Source organism: Thalia democratica, chromosome 1, assembly GCF_965202585.1.
Source record: "Thalia democratica chromosome 1, ktThaDemo2.hap1.1, whole genome shotgun sequence".
Taxonomy (NCBI): domain Eukaryota; kingdom Metazoa; phylum Chordata; class Thaliacea; order Salpida; family Salpidae; genus Thalia; species Thalia democratica.
The window spans coordinates 89,913,935-89,932,124 of NC_139165.1; positions in this window are offsets into that span (position 1 = coordinate 89,913,935).

An 18,190-nucleotide genomic window follows, 5' to 3' on the forward strand; every position below is an offset into this window, starting at 1 on the left:
ACTTGTTCTAATAGTTTTATGTCATTAACTAAGTCAAAATGAAAAAAGATCAAATAACATCAGTAAAAATACTTTGAAATGTAAAAAAGTTGATTAAGAATAGTATCTACACTGGTATTCATAATAGTTAAATTTTAATCAAAATGTAGAGCTTAAAATTATAGTTTTTAAAACTTAAGTAAAAATTTTCAGTGTGTAATAAAAAAAACTAACTTTTATCCATACTTTTAAAAATAAATAAAATCGATGGGAAGATATAGCTTAAAATACTTTTTGCACTCATATAAAATTGAATATCAAAAACTACAACATTAATTGAAAGATTACTCACTTAACCTCCAATGTACAAAGCATTCATATATTACCAATTAAGTAACAAAAAAAACAGAGATTAAGAAAAAAAAAAAAACTTAATATTAAATGTTTTAAAACATTACATGAGCTTACTTATATACAATAATTAACAAAAAGGTATGTTCCTTTAATCTAATTAATTTAAAATTTACTACACAACATTTTTGATCATATAGTATATATGAATTCTGTCTTAAAAGTTTTTTTTCTGAGATTAAAAAAATTAAACTACATGTTTCAAATAACTTACTACAATACAACTTTCAAATAAGCTTTAAATAACTAAGCTTTAAAAAGCATTTTATATTGCAAGCTTGAGTAATTTTGTTTGTTCTACATAAATATGAAAATCAATTAAAACAAAGAATTTTGAAATCCATTTTTAAATATAAACTTAGTTAAATGTAGTTTAATAAAAATAAGTATAAAAAAACACTAAATAATAACCTTTTTGTCGATATAAAGTTGACTTAAAAAGTAAAGAAACTTTTAATGCAATCAAAAACTAAATTGCTTTAAAGAGTTACTTTTTTTTAGAGTCACCTACTTCTTTAAAAAAGCTTAAAGTAGCATCAAAGTTAAAAGAAAATTCACACAAGAAGGAACTTTCTTTTGAAAATTTTACCTTTTCAACATAAAACTCGTTAAAATGTTATATGTTTAATTAGTTATTAACATGTAGAAAACAAAAACAGCAAAAATATTTTTTTTTGTTCAATTTAAAGTAGATTAACACACTCTTATAGTTTAATACAACAAAAAATAGAATTAAACAGGAGATTTTAAGCACATTTTAAGTTAAAAAACAATACTTTATCTAATTGTTAAGATTTTTACACAAATCAGTGATTGATAAACCTATAATTCTAATAAAATGATAAAACAATAGAGGAACATGTTCTTTGTTTAAAAATAATTCAAGTTTAACTTTTTAGAAAAAAAAACTGTGAGTGATAAAACTACAAATATGTACTAAACTAATTAATAAAAAACATCTCTAAAAAGTTTTCATTTCCTAAAAACTCAGATGAAATAAAACATTAAGAACAAACTATTTCAATATATCAAGTATAACTAGCTCTGAAGTTTGTGATCTTACACTTAAATCTTAATAAAGATTGCAAAACCTCTAGGAAACACAACAACTTGTTCATAATAATACATACTGTTATCTTTAATTACAAGACATGTATAAAGGTAATTTAAACTTTTTTACAGAGTTTAAAACTTCAGCTTAACCATTTAAAAATGCTTTTAGCATTGAAACATATTCTAAAAAAACAAGTTTAAAACCTTTTGAATTATATTATTGGGTAGTTGAAGCATCTAATGTGGGTCTGCTGTTTTTTGAATTGAACTTTTTAATTTCGGACAAAGAAGCTAATTTGAGATATCTATCGAACCACTTCATTGGTAGTATTTTTCATATCAACCTACAGAATATAAAAAGTAATTATGCTCCCTTTAATATATATACTGGTCATGAAAAGTGCATGAACAAGGGCATTCAAGTAGACCAACTAAAGTCAAAAACAAAAGTCAAGCTATATACAATTTATTCATATAATTTTTGATAATAATGTTTAAATGTTCGAGATGATCAACAGAACTAGAATTGACTATTTTCTAAAATTATTTCATAAGAAAAGCGTTACAATTTATATGTATAATTTTTGTAGCTTGTTTTACTTAATTTGCTTTAAACAACTTTTACTGCTTTTTAATTTAGGGTAAATTTACAATTGATTATAACAAGCTTTTTTTGTAAAAAAAAACTGTTACTTGGTTAAACCCATTCATATTACATAAGACTCTAAAAATAATTTTCAAAATGATTACAAATAAATAATAATTATATATAATATTGTTACAAATTTAGAAATTAAAAACTGAAAAATCAAAAAAGAAATTAAAATTTTTCTACTAAATAACTAGAAAAACTTAATTAAAATCTAAAAAAAAAAATAACTCTTTACAAGCAGAACCAATATTACATAATGTTAATAAATTTGGTATATAAAAAATAGTTACAACTTTTGGATGCTTACCAAAATAGCTGATTTCGCCAGCCTTAACAGTAGCCATGCCAACAAAAAGGGAATTATAAGTCATCTCCAATTTTCTTTTTGAGTAATCCTTGCACATGGGCCAAAGGTCATGTTTTATTACAGCTGTGCACTCCGTACGCCTCAAACGAGCAACTCATACTTTATCATCAAACATTTAAGCAAGCAGCTGTTTATGCCCAGTATAGCCTCAAGCATCTTAGCTTGAGTAGTAACATTTATGACAGCTATTGTGAATGATGAGGGAGCCTGGTGTAGATTTGTTTTTAAGCCTCCACTACAAATAATTGATTGTAACTTAATAGTAATTATAATTTCAGAAATCTACTCAAATTCTCTTTATTAAAATTTAAAAAAGTCATACTACAATAACTTTTGTGAAAAAGTCTTAGAGGCAAAAAAAAAATCAGTAAGTTTAAAAAATGATCTTTGCTCTTTTTCCAAGTATACTTATAATTTAGTTAATTTAAATTTAACTTACTTTTTTGAATTTAGTTTTTATATTCTAAATTTAATTAATTTTGTGTTTACAAATTAAGCAACAATTAAACACTGTTACATAATTAACTTAGAAAAATATTTTTAGAGTACTTCAAAGTTTCTGTAGGGTGAGGTTTGATTTACATTTAATAAACTTTTAATAAATAAAAATTCATTTATGTCGAATGAACACTCATAGTTAATAACACCATATTACAGAAGGCGCATTCAACTAAACGCAGTTTTACAAATGTACAAAAAATAACTTTACATAATAGTTATATTTTTATGAAATGTATTTAGCTCAAATTAATTAAAACTACTATTTGTTAAATGCTGGCTACTTATAGCATGGTGCATTAGAGTAAAACTATAAGTATTTCGGTAATATTCAAAATTCATCAATCATTTTGTAAAAATAAATAAATTACATATATAATCTGTCCATACTATTTATAGGTTTTGTTTATGTCTGTATAGTTTATTGTTATGTTTATTATATTCTATAACTTTTACTTAGAAAAATAAGTGAACAAACTAAAAAGCATCTAGAAATTTATCAAACTATACAAATATCTGCTGAAAAATATGCATGCAGTTATAAAAATTAAAACAAAACTTTCATGCTCATGCATTTCTCTTTTATCAACATTTATTTCATATAAACCTGCTTGCTTTTGATGTAACAATCAAATTGAAAAAAAAAAATTTAAGAATTTAAACAAATTGTAACATTTCACAGCATAACATTTGTTTCAAATCAACCTGCTTGCTTTTGATGTATCAATTATTTTTTCTTTAAAAAAATTTAGTTTTTTTTTTTTAAAGAATTTAAACAAGTAGAACAACAAAAACAACATGCAATTCATAAACAACTTTAACAGGGAAGCTGAATATTGACATATTTTATATCCGTTCTGAGTACATTAAGGCAGCTTCTGTATCTTTAGTACTAGAATATTATAAAGTATAAGTAGTTAAAGTGTAAATTAATATATACACATGTAATGTAACTAGCAAATGTCAATGTTTAATATATGGTATAAACAGTTTTAACACAGGAATATATACAAGTTAAAAATTTATTTAAATAAAAATTAAATACAAAACTTTGTAATAAATATTTTTTATTAAAATTTTTCTTATGTTTGACTAATAAATTATTAGATATAAACATAAATAAAAAAATTTCAAGTAGTTACTAAACAAATCTTTGAAAATAATAAACAATAAGTTTTTATTAACTATCTGTTTATCTCGTAACTATCTATATATGAGTAACTACAAAAATTAGCTAAATAACTTTTTAAAGTTTTTTTTTAACAACATTTATAGCCTTGCAAACAAATGATTTTTTAATTCTAATTGCAAAACTACTTTAATATTGGTTTTCACAATCATTCAAAATTAAATTGAAAGAAACTTTAACTACAGAATTAGAAAAGATCATTTGAAAAAAATATGTAAATCAGCTACATATTAAAAAAATTTGAATCACAAAAAATTAACCTGTTCAAAATAAATTTCTTCAAGGTTAGACATCTCTGCAGCAATTTCATAAACATTTTCAATGGATTGTGGTGGTTGATCATAAATAGAAGAAGTTCCAATTTTGTTAAGATCATCTTCATTCATTATAAAGTTGTGGCAGCATGTACCTTTATATCTTACTACACTTCTGTAGTAACATATATAATTTTAATTAATAACAACTTTGTATAATAATTTTTGATCAAGAAACTTACTTAATCATTAAAATTGAGTTTAGCAACTCAATATCCATGCGATTTTGTAGACGATTTTTTGCAACTCCCATTTGGCTAAATAATCTTTCAATTGCAGCATTTGAATGTGGTAATGTAAAGAGCTTTAGGGCAAATTTAGCAAGGTGTTTGTAAGAGCTTGTTTCTCTTTCAAGCTCTTTCAGCCAAAATTTAACTCCACTTATTTCATCTAGTAGTATTTAATACTTTCTTAAACTACTAGTACATAGTAAATAAAATGTAGTTTCATTATATTTTTATAGGAATAAAACATAATGAGTATCTAGTTAAATTAACAATTCTATTTATAGTAAATAACTAAGTTTATTAACAATGATGCTCTAGAAAATAAATAAACATGATAAGTGACAACCTGTTGCTTCATGAAATTCAGCAGACAAGAAGGACCATTCATTTTCAATGATGTCACGCTCTTGTTGTGACGTCATATTCTTGACTATTTCATTGTTTAAAATGGACTAATATCAGGCCGAGGAAGCTTAAATGCCTATTTTTTACAGTTTAGATCAATATAATTTACAGCTTAATTCTACTAAAAACTAAAAAATGCTCACTTTATTTAGTACTGAGATACTTTTAATTAAGTCCAAACACTTAAGAATACGAGCTTTAAGTTCTTTGACGAGGCTCATAACATACAACTTGCAAGTAGATCTGATCTATTAATATTCAAATGCTTAAGAAACAATATTTTTGTTAAAACTTGCTTGTAAAACAATATGCACACTAAACTAAAAATAGGTTTAAAAACCTGGGAATCTAGAGCTAACCCTAAATGTAATTAGCTGTTAATATTGAAAAACGACAAAATACTTCATTTTAGAAAACAACAAATGCAAACTACTCTATTCTGCTGGACTACACCTAATTTTGTTATTTCTCGCTCTGCAGGTTGTCTTAGACTTATAGTTGGCCTTTCTAGTCCTAATTAATTACTAAAAACTAAGTTTGTTTAAGTCAACAACATTACTTTTAAGGTGGAGTAAAGAAGAATTTTAAAAAAAGAATTGATTTTAATTAACCTTATATAAAATTAGCAAAAATGGAGCTATGTCTTGGTTTATATTATTCAAACAAAAGTTCATTGATTAAAACATTTTTAACTGTACTCTATGACTACAAAACTTATTTATTTGTTTTACCTGATGCAGGATCAACATAAATAAACTCAAGGTCCCTTATTCTCAAGCTGGCTATAAAGGCTCAAAGGAACTATCTCTTCTGATTGAAGAACTTTATTGCACTTATTGACCTTCAAAATACACATATTGAAATAAACTCTGCATTATATTTATTGTTTTTAAAGAAACACTTACTTTTTGTAGAATAAGCAGCAGAAAAGAAATGTAGACAAATACCTCTGTATTATTTAGCAAGCTGGCTATTCTATTTGCTTGGGAGCATCTTTCTGTCTCACAAAACTGTTTAAAACTTTTAGTTAGTTACAATGTTTTAAATAAAAAAAAAACTTGATTGTTTGAAAGCCTTGTTGAATTTATAAACCTCTTCAAAAAACAACTTAAGGTCACTCCAGTACTCAATCAATCTTTGGCTAGCCTCATAAATACTGAGCCAGCGAGTTGACCCAGGAGATATGAGACGTTTGGGAATTCCTCCATGTATCCTTTGGTATTTTTTTTCATATAAAACCCGCCTGTGTGGTGAGCTGGAAAACCAGTTGTATATACTGGATACCAGATCATGAACCTATTATTAAATTAAAGTATTTATATGTATAGCTTTAAAATGTATTTATGTTTAAAATTTAACAAAAAATATATAACACAATTTTCTACAAAGTTTAAAATATATATAGTTGTGAAAAATAAAGCAGCTTAAGTTTTACATTTTATAATAATAAAACAACACCTCTAAGGGCAAAAAGTTCAGGGCTGACTTTTCACAAGCGTTTTGTATCCCATGGTTGCAGCAATTTATTTGAACCAGGTGTTTGTATTTAGACTTCAAAATTGCATGCAGCCCATTTTGTATTCCAACCATGGAGGCCGCTCTGTCTGAACCTGATATTATATAAATGAAGCAAACAGAAACCATGGTTTTATAAAACACTGAATTTAGTTAATTATAACTATAATATCTATTATTTGATAACGTGTTTTTTCATTAATTTAGTGCTAATATCACAAGGTTACAACTATATTTAGATAAGAAGTTTAACATATTACTCTTAGATATTTAGATTAAGTTTTATTACAATTTAAAAAAATTATAAACAGACAAAGATATAGTAAGATTAATTTAAATTCAAACAGTCACACTTACATATGCCAATAAGATTTTCTAGTCTTAGACTATTAATTTTTAGAACGTCTTCAACAGCTTGGGCCATTGCCCGCCCTGTTCCATTTTCTAGATCTTTTAAACATAAAAATGTGGATTTTAGACTTTTTTCTTTTAAGCTGATGTATCTGATAGCAATCCCTAAATTATTTTAATTATTAAGTTTTTACTTTTGACTAAATACTTTTTAAACCAGGAATTTTCAAAATAGGTAACATTGACCCGTGGAGCAAGCATTAACCCTTGGAGTAGGAGGTAAATAATTTGAAAAGGGGTGACTTTTTAAAATTTTTTGTTAAATTGGAATTATAAAAAAGAGTTTAGAAACTCAGATTCAAATCAATAACTATATAGATAATTTTATATTTTTAATAGCTAACCAAAGTAGCTGTTGCGACCAGCCTTATCTGTAGCTTCATCAACAAAAATTGAAAAAGGTCTACAGCCAATATCTTCTAACAGTTGTTTTTTGCACATTGGCATGAGAACGCTCTTCACAACCGCAGTGCATTTTGTTCTTGCAAGATGTGCAGACTGAACGTCCTCATGCCTTAAACAACTTTTTAAGCACTTTACCAGGCATGTGCTAGTTGTCATGTTTCCATGTATAGCAAGATGCATGGCAATTCTAGCTTCTATTACAGCTGTTTGCGAACACTGTGTAACTGGTGTTGAAGAAGTAGTAGGAACCTGTTATAGATGTATTAAGATTTCTTTAAGCAGAAACTTAAAGTATATAAAGACTTTTTTTTAATTGGGTCAATTGTTTTTCTTCTTGCAACACAGAAATTTAAAGTATACAGTTTTTGTATTTAAAAAACAGCAAACGTCAATTTTTGTGATTTAAGAACTGGGCTTTTTAACGCCTTAATGAAAAAGATATGTTTTTAATTTAATATTAAAATATTGTAACAATTTGTTAAAAACTTTCACTTTAAATTTTATATTAGAAATTTAATAAAAAAAAAACTTTTTTTCATAAGTGATAAACATTAATTAATGAATATTTTTTTTCAAAAAGTGTTCCTGATATTTAAATTTTTAATTATGTTTTTAGTGGTGTACAAATTGGAAAAATAATTATATAACATCTAGATACATCATCTAATCAACTAACATTTGCTAAATGCTTGGCAGATTTTGCATGAGTTTTTAAGCAATGTGATTTTGCTCTAAGGCGTTTCATGCAAAACTTACATTTTGCAAAATAAATGCTTGTGGGATCCGGTAAAATCCAACCTAGGATAAAAAATAAGTAGAATATGTATATAAAATTTTAACAGAGTCAATAATTAAAATTACTTTAAAACTCTGGATTACTTTTCCATTTATTGGAAAACTTTTGCTTTTTAATCCAGCTAGGATCACTTATTTGTACAGTTATCATTTTACAACTAAAATGAGCTAAAAAAAAATAACACTGTAGTTAGTACAAAAATCTTTAAATTTATATTATTATAAACATAACATGATTATTATGTGTTTTGAAGTATTAAATATTTAATTCTACAAATGGGTGGGTCACTAGTTTTTGAGAAATTTTTTCCAGATATTGAAAATTTACAGTCTATTTTTAGACTAAAGTTAAGGTTAAAAACTGTGTTAAGTAGTATAACAACATTAAAAAGATACTGTTAAGCTACTTCAAATGTGTTTAAAAAAAAAATTATGAGAGATTCTTCATGTCAAACCAAAATTTTACTACTTAATATGTAAAAATTGTTAACAATTACAGGTTTTCTAGTAATTTGTTTTGAATATTCAAAGTTTTTCCAGGATTCTAGATTTTTTTACCACTCTGTCAAAAGTTTATCTTTATGTTTTACATAATTTCTATAATAGTTCATTAATGGGGTATGTTGTACATTCCATACCACTTGTTAAACTATTTATATTAAACAGGGTAGCCAGTGATTATAAAAAAATTTCTTCCTGGTTATCTGATTTCGTTCTACATTTTAGTTTTTAAGTACAAGTTTAGTTGTTTTTTAAGTATAAAATTAAACTAAAGGTAAAAAAATAATGAAAAGATACTATACAGCTACTTGATATAAATGGGTTTTTTATTAAACAAAATATGAAAAATATTTAAACATATTATCAGTATATAAAAGTTCATTTTATAAAGAACTTGTTTAAATTTTTAGTTTGAAATTCAAGGTAAAATGGGGAACTAAATAAGTTTTCTTTTAAAAATTTTTGAGATGTGTGTTGTACCTTTATAATCAAATTGAAAAGTATTTTAAAAAACAGTGTAAAATTAAGTGCAGGAACACAAATATAGAAAATCAATATAGTATGACAAAGTGTTAGTAGCCTCCTAAAATAGATCAAACTTATTTTTAGTTTGGAACTATTTAAAAAATCATCAAAGTAAATTGTATATATAAAAATATAACAACTAGTCCAACACTATGCAAAATAATTAAATCTATTGTTTCAAACAATATTTTCCAATCACCATATAAAACAACAAACCGAACAAAACAGTTGCAAATGTTTCAAAATGGCATTAAAAAATCAAGAAGTTATTTTTGTAATTTTTTTGAAAATAATTTAAGGGCATATAATCATAAAACACTTTTTTTCACAATTTGATCTTATTTTATATATTTTTACTAAGCTACAAAATGCTTTTTACAGCTTTTAAAAATTCAAAACAATTTTTGAGATATAGCCAGTCAAAGTAAGAGGTAAAAATAGGTTCCTTACAGGAGTTGCAGAATAAACTGCAAAAATAGACTATTTTACTAAAAATTTATCTTCTCCTACGTTTTTTGAGATTAGTTATTTTAAAAATCTGGGCCAGAGAGAACCTTGTATACACTTTACAAATTTAAGTTTGATTATAAAAACTAAAATGTGCAATCTTGTATCTACAGGTAGAATTTAAAAAACAAATTTACCACTTCTGTATTAAAACAGATCCTTTCTATTTTTTTTATAAAAATATCCTTTAAAGACTATCCTTTTGAAACAGTTAATATTTTATAATCTTAAACTAATATATCTACCAAAAATTCAACTTCACAAACTTAATACAAATTTTGTCTTAAATATAAGTCCATTAGCAACCAGAGAAAAAGCACATTTTCAATTTATAACTTAAAATTTATTAAAAAAAGAAAAAGAAAACATGTGAGGCTTACAACTAAGGTCATTGGATTGGTGTGCAGAAGGACCTTTCAGTCATGGGCTGCGCACCATTTGCTTGTGACTAATACTTTGAGCTAAATTTTAAAACAATAATAAATAAAAAATAAACAAAAACTTAACAACTATTTATACATACAATAAAAACAATGAAAAGCATTTTTTTTAACCCATTACTGCCAATATTGACCATGAAAACTATAATCTACCATGGGCTTCACCCACACTGTCTCCTACCCTAGATTTTGATTTTTACATCATTTAAATTTTACTTTTCCCTTTCTACAAGAGCAACCAAAAAAATGCAATAAATAACTCAAAAATAAATAAAAGGAAAGAATTGGTAAATTCACTAGAATAAAATATTTAGTATAATCATAATACTTAAGAGCACCATGAATATTAAATATTGTCTAGAAAAGTTTTGTATATGTATGTAGGTAAAAATTTTAAATATTTGCTTAACTGTTTTATTGGTTTGTAAACTTGTTTTATTGAATAAATCAAACATATCCAACCAGCATAAAGTTTGTTTTAATTTAAGTAAATTAAATGAAAAACGTAAAAAAATGTCCAAATGCAAAAAAGAGTTTAAAAATTTGCTTTTTCACATTGCTTATGTTTACTTATAGACAAATATTCAAGAAATTTTAGTTTGAAGTTTATAAAGTAAATTTTTAAGATATAGTATGTTTAAATGAAATGATAAAATATTTTCTATCAAAAAGAATAAAAAAAATTTTAACTAATATACTATGAATTTGAGCTGTTTGATTTTTTTCTATATGGTGAATAAACATTAGTCTCAAACTCTACTCCTTATTTTATTCAAACAATGAAACTATTTTAATTATCTTAAACTAACAAACAAGATTATTATTAACTTAACCCTTTTTAATGACAGTTTTTAATTAGATTTCTAAAAAAAATTTTAAGGAAAGAACTGATTGTAATAATTTTACTTTTATCATTCAACAAGAGTTTGTAAACAAAATTTAAAGCTAAAATTTAAGTTAATTTAAAACTCATTTTGACAAATAATTTCATTATCATACAATAATTTCAGTTTACTAATTATTTATGCTGTTTTACTCTTTATAAAAGGTTACTTTAGAGCAAAAAGCTATTACTAGATGAGCTAAATGTTAGAGTCATCAGAAACTAAAATTTTAAAACTTTTAAAAAAGGGGGTTTTATTTATTCAAAAGGCAATTTTTTATTAAAACGGCAATATTTTTTTCCATAAGCTTATAGTGTAAAATCACTTATCGCAATTATTTAAGGGCTAAAAGCTAATTTATTACCACCTTCCAAAAAAGCAATTTATTTACTAAGATTTATAGCTTTATAGCTACTTATGGTAACTGTGGTTGGTAGGTTTAACAGGAAAAAAAAAAGTGGTTATTGAGTACAAATAGTACGCACGCATTTTGACAATTATTATTTTATGTGTTGATGTTTGTTTTTTCATTATTAAAAAAAAAAAATTTTGTTACTAACTTTAAACCTTAGTGTCTTTTTTACATAAAAAAAAATATGTCATTTTAATTTCTAGTGACTTTTTAACTGCTAATTTGAACTTTTATTTTAACTGATAATTTCAACTAAATTCCACATTTAATTTGCTTTTTAAGCTAAACTTGTTTAGCTTCTGATTCATAACAAATTTAAAACTGGCTACAAAACTGTAGAATTAGACTCATCAATAATCATTAAAGTGGAAAAAAAAATTGTAAAGCGTTAACCTCATCATTTTCATTAATACGCATTAGGTATAGTAATTTGATAATACTTAGGACTATTAACTTTGAATAAATAGCTTTCTACTTATAGACTTTTGTCCTAAATGATTTCCTTAAATTTAGGTGTGTCATGTTTTAGTTTATACTGTAGCACTTATAGTAATTAAAGTTTTTTGAAAGATTTTCTTTATATATATATATATTGTTTTTGGAATGTGAACGTAGTATGAATTAAGCTTAGCATGTTTTAAAATATTCTACATATATTACTTGTAAAAGTAAAAAAAATCTTTATTTATATGTTTTTTAAAGTATATCAAATGAAAAAAAAACAGTTAGTTGGAATATTTACTAATTTTTAACATTTTATAGGTTTACAGCATTTTTAAAGAAAAATTACTAAATTTATAATAAATTTAGTACAAAGTTAGTTATTCAATCAGCTCGCATAAAAACAACTACACGATTAGATATACATATATATATTATTATTTTTTTTTGTTTTCTGTATTTTTTTTACATCCGTGCAAAAATGTAACTCGTGCAAATTTGGCTCTGTGCAAATTTGGCTCTGTGCAAATTTAACTCCGTGCAATTTTGGCTCCGTGCAATTTTGGCTCCGTGCAAATTTGTGCACTCGTGCAATCTTGTTCCCGTGCAATTTAGTCCCCTTGTGAAATTTAGTAACCTCGTGCAATTTTGTCTTCGTGCAATTAAGACCCGTGCCATTAAGAAATTTTTATTCTTCTTTCTTTCTAAAAACATTATGTAAACATAAACCTCAATAAAACGCAAAATGTCTTTTGTACTATTAAGCAAATAACAACTGTTCTTAATTTTTCAGAATTTTAAAAAAAGTTAATTAAAGATGCAATGTAGTTTAGTTGAGTTAAAAAAATGGCTGCTGCGCGACAGAATTTACTTGATGCAAAATTCAAGGGAAGTTTTGAGACATTACTACTTGTTGAATGAGCAGCTGTGCGGTGAGATAATTGATTTTTTCCTCGAAGAAAACTACGGAATGCAGATGCCATTATTGAAAATAATAAAGTTTGTCGAACGCCTGACTTACAATTTTTTGGCAGAAAACAAGGGCACTGACAAAGGTCAAATGTTCAAGCAAGTGTACGGCTACTGTTACGACAACTACTGGCCAAGCTTCGAAGGTCTGAACCATCGTCGCTTCAAAAACTTCTACCGCCGGATCCTCAAGTACAGAAGAAGCTTGCCGGTGGCCGGCGTGGTCATAGTCAACAAGGCCGGAGAGTTTCTTTGCGTCGTGCAAAAGTACAAAGGAGAGCTGCAGCTGAACTTTCCGATGGGGAAGCTCGACTACGACGATGATCACGACAGCGAGGCGACAGCCGTCAGAGAGCTGAAAGAGGAAACCGCCATCGTGCTGTCGAAGAGAGAGAAGAGGAAGCTGAAAAAGTACAAGCGCTTGTTGGGAGGCGACGATCACCGTCACGCCAAGAGGACGCAGCTTTTCATCCTGGAAGGTTTCGACAAACGCAGAGTGAAGGACATCAACTGGAAAACGCGAGGGGAGATCGAAGGACTGGCCTGGGTCAACCCCAACCAGGTGTGCACGTGCGGACCGAGCGCGGTGAACATCAAGCTGCTCAACCCGGACTCTGATTTGGAACAAGACACTTTCGACGTTTCTTCTTTCGTCAGGACCGTTGTGGCGGCGACGAGGAACGAAAACGAGTACGAAAATCCGTTCGGGACGGGAAGCTTTTGTCGGTTGAACGACTACAGGGGAGAATACTTTGAAACTGAATAAAACAGATGGTTATGAAATTTTGCAGGCGGATTGGATTTTAAATGAACTTTACACGCGTTAATTGTTTAAAGTTTGACGCGGTTTAGATTTATAACATACTCTAGAAATTTGATGAGTTTTAAAACCACTGCCTTAGGGTGTATTTGTTTTTTAAAACTGATGTATCTAAAAATAAAAGTGCTTGTTTTAAAAACTAAAGAATATAAAAAATAACTAAACATATCCAAAAAAAATTATTTGTTTTGCCATAGGAACATAATAAAACAGTGTTGTTTAATTAATTTATTGTTAAGTGTGTGTTGTTTTTGTCGTTTGTCTAAATAAAATACAAAAGAAAAAAAAAATTCTGTTTGATTATTAAATGTTATTGATATAATTGAATTAAGTTTATTAAATACTAGCAAAAGCATTTATTGAGAAAGCATTAGAAATAGGTTATCGATTGTAAATCCTCTTAACTTGAATGTATTTTGTTAATTAAACTTCAGTGTACTAAATCGTTATACTAGCTGATCAACTTTTTGAAGTTTTAATTTAAACTGTCAAAACATGATTAAAAGAGAAAGTAAACACAAAAGTTTTTTTATATGTAAATAATCTATAAAACATTTAAAATTTTTGCAATCTGTTTTTAAATAAAATACATAGTGAAAAAAAAATTCACTACATACATAAAAGAACAAACATACTAAAGTTTAATTTATTAATTAAATACTAACAAAAGTTAATTAATCGTTTTAAAAAAAATTAACTAAAAAATACTGCGCATACTAGTTAATTTTTGCATAACAAAGTTTATTATAAATTTTATTTTCAATCACAAACTATAGCATGTTTCACAATAAACAAGTTAATTAAACTTATACAAATAACAAAAAAATTATCTGTCGTAGATAAATGCTTTGTATTAAATATAAACTGTAAAAAAAAAGAAACGGTTTACCTTCAAGTTTTATTTAAATCAAATATTTTAAGCTTTATACAAAATTTTTCAATTTTTATAAATAAAACTTTTTTACATAGTAATATGTTGTACAAATTAATTAAATCATAAAACCTTTATTCTAAACACTATTATTAGAATAACATTTAGATATAATTATTCTATAGTCACCTCTTAAAACTATATTTTATTTAAGATTTAAACTCATTTTTAAATTAATTGTAGTTTTATCGTTAACTACTTTGCAAAGTATAACAAAACAAGGCTGACGCTGAGTATTCTGAACATTAGCATGGTATTCAATACAAAACTATTATCAGTCGTAGTAGGAACATCGCATCGGTAAAGATGATATAATACAGAGTAGTTGTATTAATTTTAAATGCTTATTTTTTAGTAACGGAGACCAGAATAAAATATTTTTTTTTAAATTAAGATAAACAGTAGTGATCTACCAAATCCAAGATTCGGACTCGGATTCGGCCGAATCTTAATTTCAAAATGAGATTCGGATCCGAATTTTTGGATCCGGTAGACCATTTTAAGTTTTCTGGGTTGTGCTCAATTTTTTGACAAAAGTTAAATGAAATGTAAAACTAATTAGTAATTTTACGCTTAAGCGGATAAAAAAAATGCTTTTTCACACTTATAAAAACCTCCTCAACTTTAGTTTAGAGGTTTGCACACAGTATAAAAGCTATGATAAATTATTTTTCTTAGACTCTCAAATGAATTAAGCACATAGTTGAGGCGTTTAATCTCAGGTTTTTGGATAAGCGCTCTTACTTATTCATCATGTGTTTAGTTTTTTTATGTTTGCTTGTGAACCAAAATCAGTTCAAATAACATTTTGGCTTTTATCCTACGAAAAATTAAAAAATAAATATGCTTTAAGGAAATTTATTTGAATTTATTTTAATGAGTTCTAAGGGATTTTTAGTAAGGAAGTATAGTTTACAAAGAGCATGTAATTATTTAAAGTATCTTTTGTTTGGTTAATATTGTTTTCAGTGTCAATTTAGATGTTATTGATTATTTTTTTAAATGTGTCATAAATAACCTTTTACAAGGTTTATTAAGACTAATATTTTTACTTTTTTCATAACTGTAAAAAAAATTATCATGTTGTTGTACTTTTTTATAAAAGTTTTAGTTATTATAAGGTTGTTTTTTTTTGAGATTTTTATATAAGGGTAAATTATTTATACACAGAAAAAAAAATCCACCTAAAGTATATAGTTTTTATAGTTGTAGTTTTTTATAAACTTTATAGTTTTTAAAACATGCTTAAATTTATTTATATTTCTTAATTGTAATGGTAAAAGTGTAATCCTAAGTGTAATTTAAAAACTTTTCATTAAAACTGTAATTCCTATTCTTTTTTAGACCTATTTATAATATTGGTAGGCAACTAAAAGAGAGTTTTTGATAACATTTTAAATTATTAACAAAAATTGTGTATTTTTCTACTTATTTAGTGCAGAAAATATAGCAAGATATTAATTATAACAGTTAATAAAACAAATAGATTTAACAGGAAAATTAAATAGTGGTTATTGAGTACAAATAGTCCGCAAGAATTTTGACATTTATTAATTTACGTGTTGATGTTTGTTTTTTCATCATTTGCTTACTTCATGATCAAACAAATAAAATTTGTTACTAACTCTAAACCTTAGTGTCTTTAAAAAAAAGATGTCATTTCAGTTTCTAATGACATTTTATCTGCTAATTTGAACTTTTATTTTAACTGCTAATTTCAACTAAAACTCATTAACACATTTGATTTGCTTTTTAAGCTAAACTTGTGTAGCTTCTGATTCAAAACAAATTTAAAACTGGCTACAAAACTGTAGAATTAGGCTCATCAATAATCATAAAAGTGGAAAAAAAATTGTAAAGCGTTAACCTCAACAATTTCATTAATACTCATTAGGTATAGTAATTTGATAGTACTTAAGACTATTAACTTTGAATAAATAGCTTTCTACTTGTAGACTTTTGTGCTTAATGATTTCCTTAAATTTAGTTGTGTCATGTTTTAGTTTATACTGTAGCACTTATAGTCATTACAGTTTTTTGAAAGATTTACTTTATACATATATATTGTTTTTGGAATGTGAACGTAGTATGAATTAAGCTTAGCATGTTTTAAAATATTCTACATATTTACTTGTAAAAGTAAAAAAAGTCTTTATTTATATGTTTTTAAAGTATATCAAATGGAAAAAAAACAGTTAGTTGGAATATTTACTAATTTTTAACATTTTATAGGTGTACAGCTTTTTTAAAGAAAAATTATTAAAATTTATAACAGATTTAGTACAAAGTTAGTCATACAATCAGTTCGCATAAAAAAACTACACGATTAGATATACATATATATATTATATTTTTTTTGTTTTTTGTATTTTTCTACTTCCGTGCAAAAATGTAACTCGTGCAAATTTGGCTTCGTGCAAATTTGGCTCCGTGCAAATTTGGCTCCGTGCAAATTTGGCTCCGTGCAATTTTGTGCACTCGTGCAATTTTGTTCCCGTGCAATTTAGTCCCTTTGTGAAATTTAGAACCGTGCCATTAAAAAATTTTTATTCTTTATTCTTTCTAAAAACATTATGTAAACATAAACCTCAACAAAACGTAAAATGTCTTTTGTACTATTTAGTAAATAACAACTTTTCTCAATTTTTCAGAATTTTTTAAAAAGTTAATTAAAGATGCAATGTAGTTTAGTTGCGTTAAAAAAATGGCTGCTGCGCGACAGAATTTACTTGATGCAAAACTCAAGGGAAGTTTTGAGACATTACAACTTGTTGAACGAGCAGCTGTGCGGTGAGATAATTGATTTTTTCCTCGAAGAAAACTACGGAATGCAGATGCCGTTATTGAAAATAATAAAATTTGTCGAACGGCTAACTTACAATTTTCTTGCAGAAAATAAGGGCACGGACAAAGGTCAAATGTTCAAGCAAGTGTACGGCTACTGTTACGACAACTACTGGCCAAGCTTCGAAGGTTTGAACCATCGTTGCTTCAAAAACTTCTACCGCCGGATCCTCAAGTACAGGAGAAGCTTGCCGGTAGCCGGCGTGGTCATAGTCAACAAGGCCGGAGAGTTTCTTTGCGTCGTGCAAAAGTACAAAGGGGAGCTGCAGCTGAACTTTCCGATGGGGAAGCTCGACTACGACGACGATCACGAAAGCGAGGCGACGGCCGTCAGAGAGCTGAAAGAGGAAACCGCCATCGTGCTGTCGAAAAGAGAGAAGAGGAAGCTGAAAAAGTACAAGCGCTTGTTGGGAGGCGACGATCACCGTCACACCAAGAGGACGCAGCTCTTCATCCTGGAAGGTTTCGACAAACGCAGAGTGAAGGACATCAACTGGAAAACGCGAGGGGAGATCGAAGGGCTGGCCTGGGTCAACCCCAACCAGGTGTGCACGTGCGGACCGAGCGCGGTGAACATCAAGCTGCTCAACCCGGACTCTGATTTGGTGCAAGACACTTTCGACGTTTCTTCTTTCGTCAGGACCGTTGTGGCAGCGACGAGAAACGAAAACGAGTACGAAAATCCGTTCGAGGCG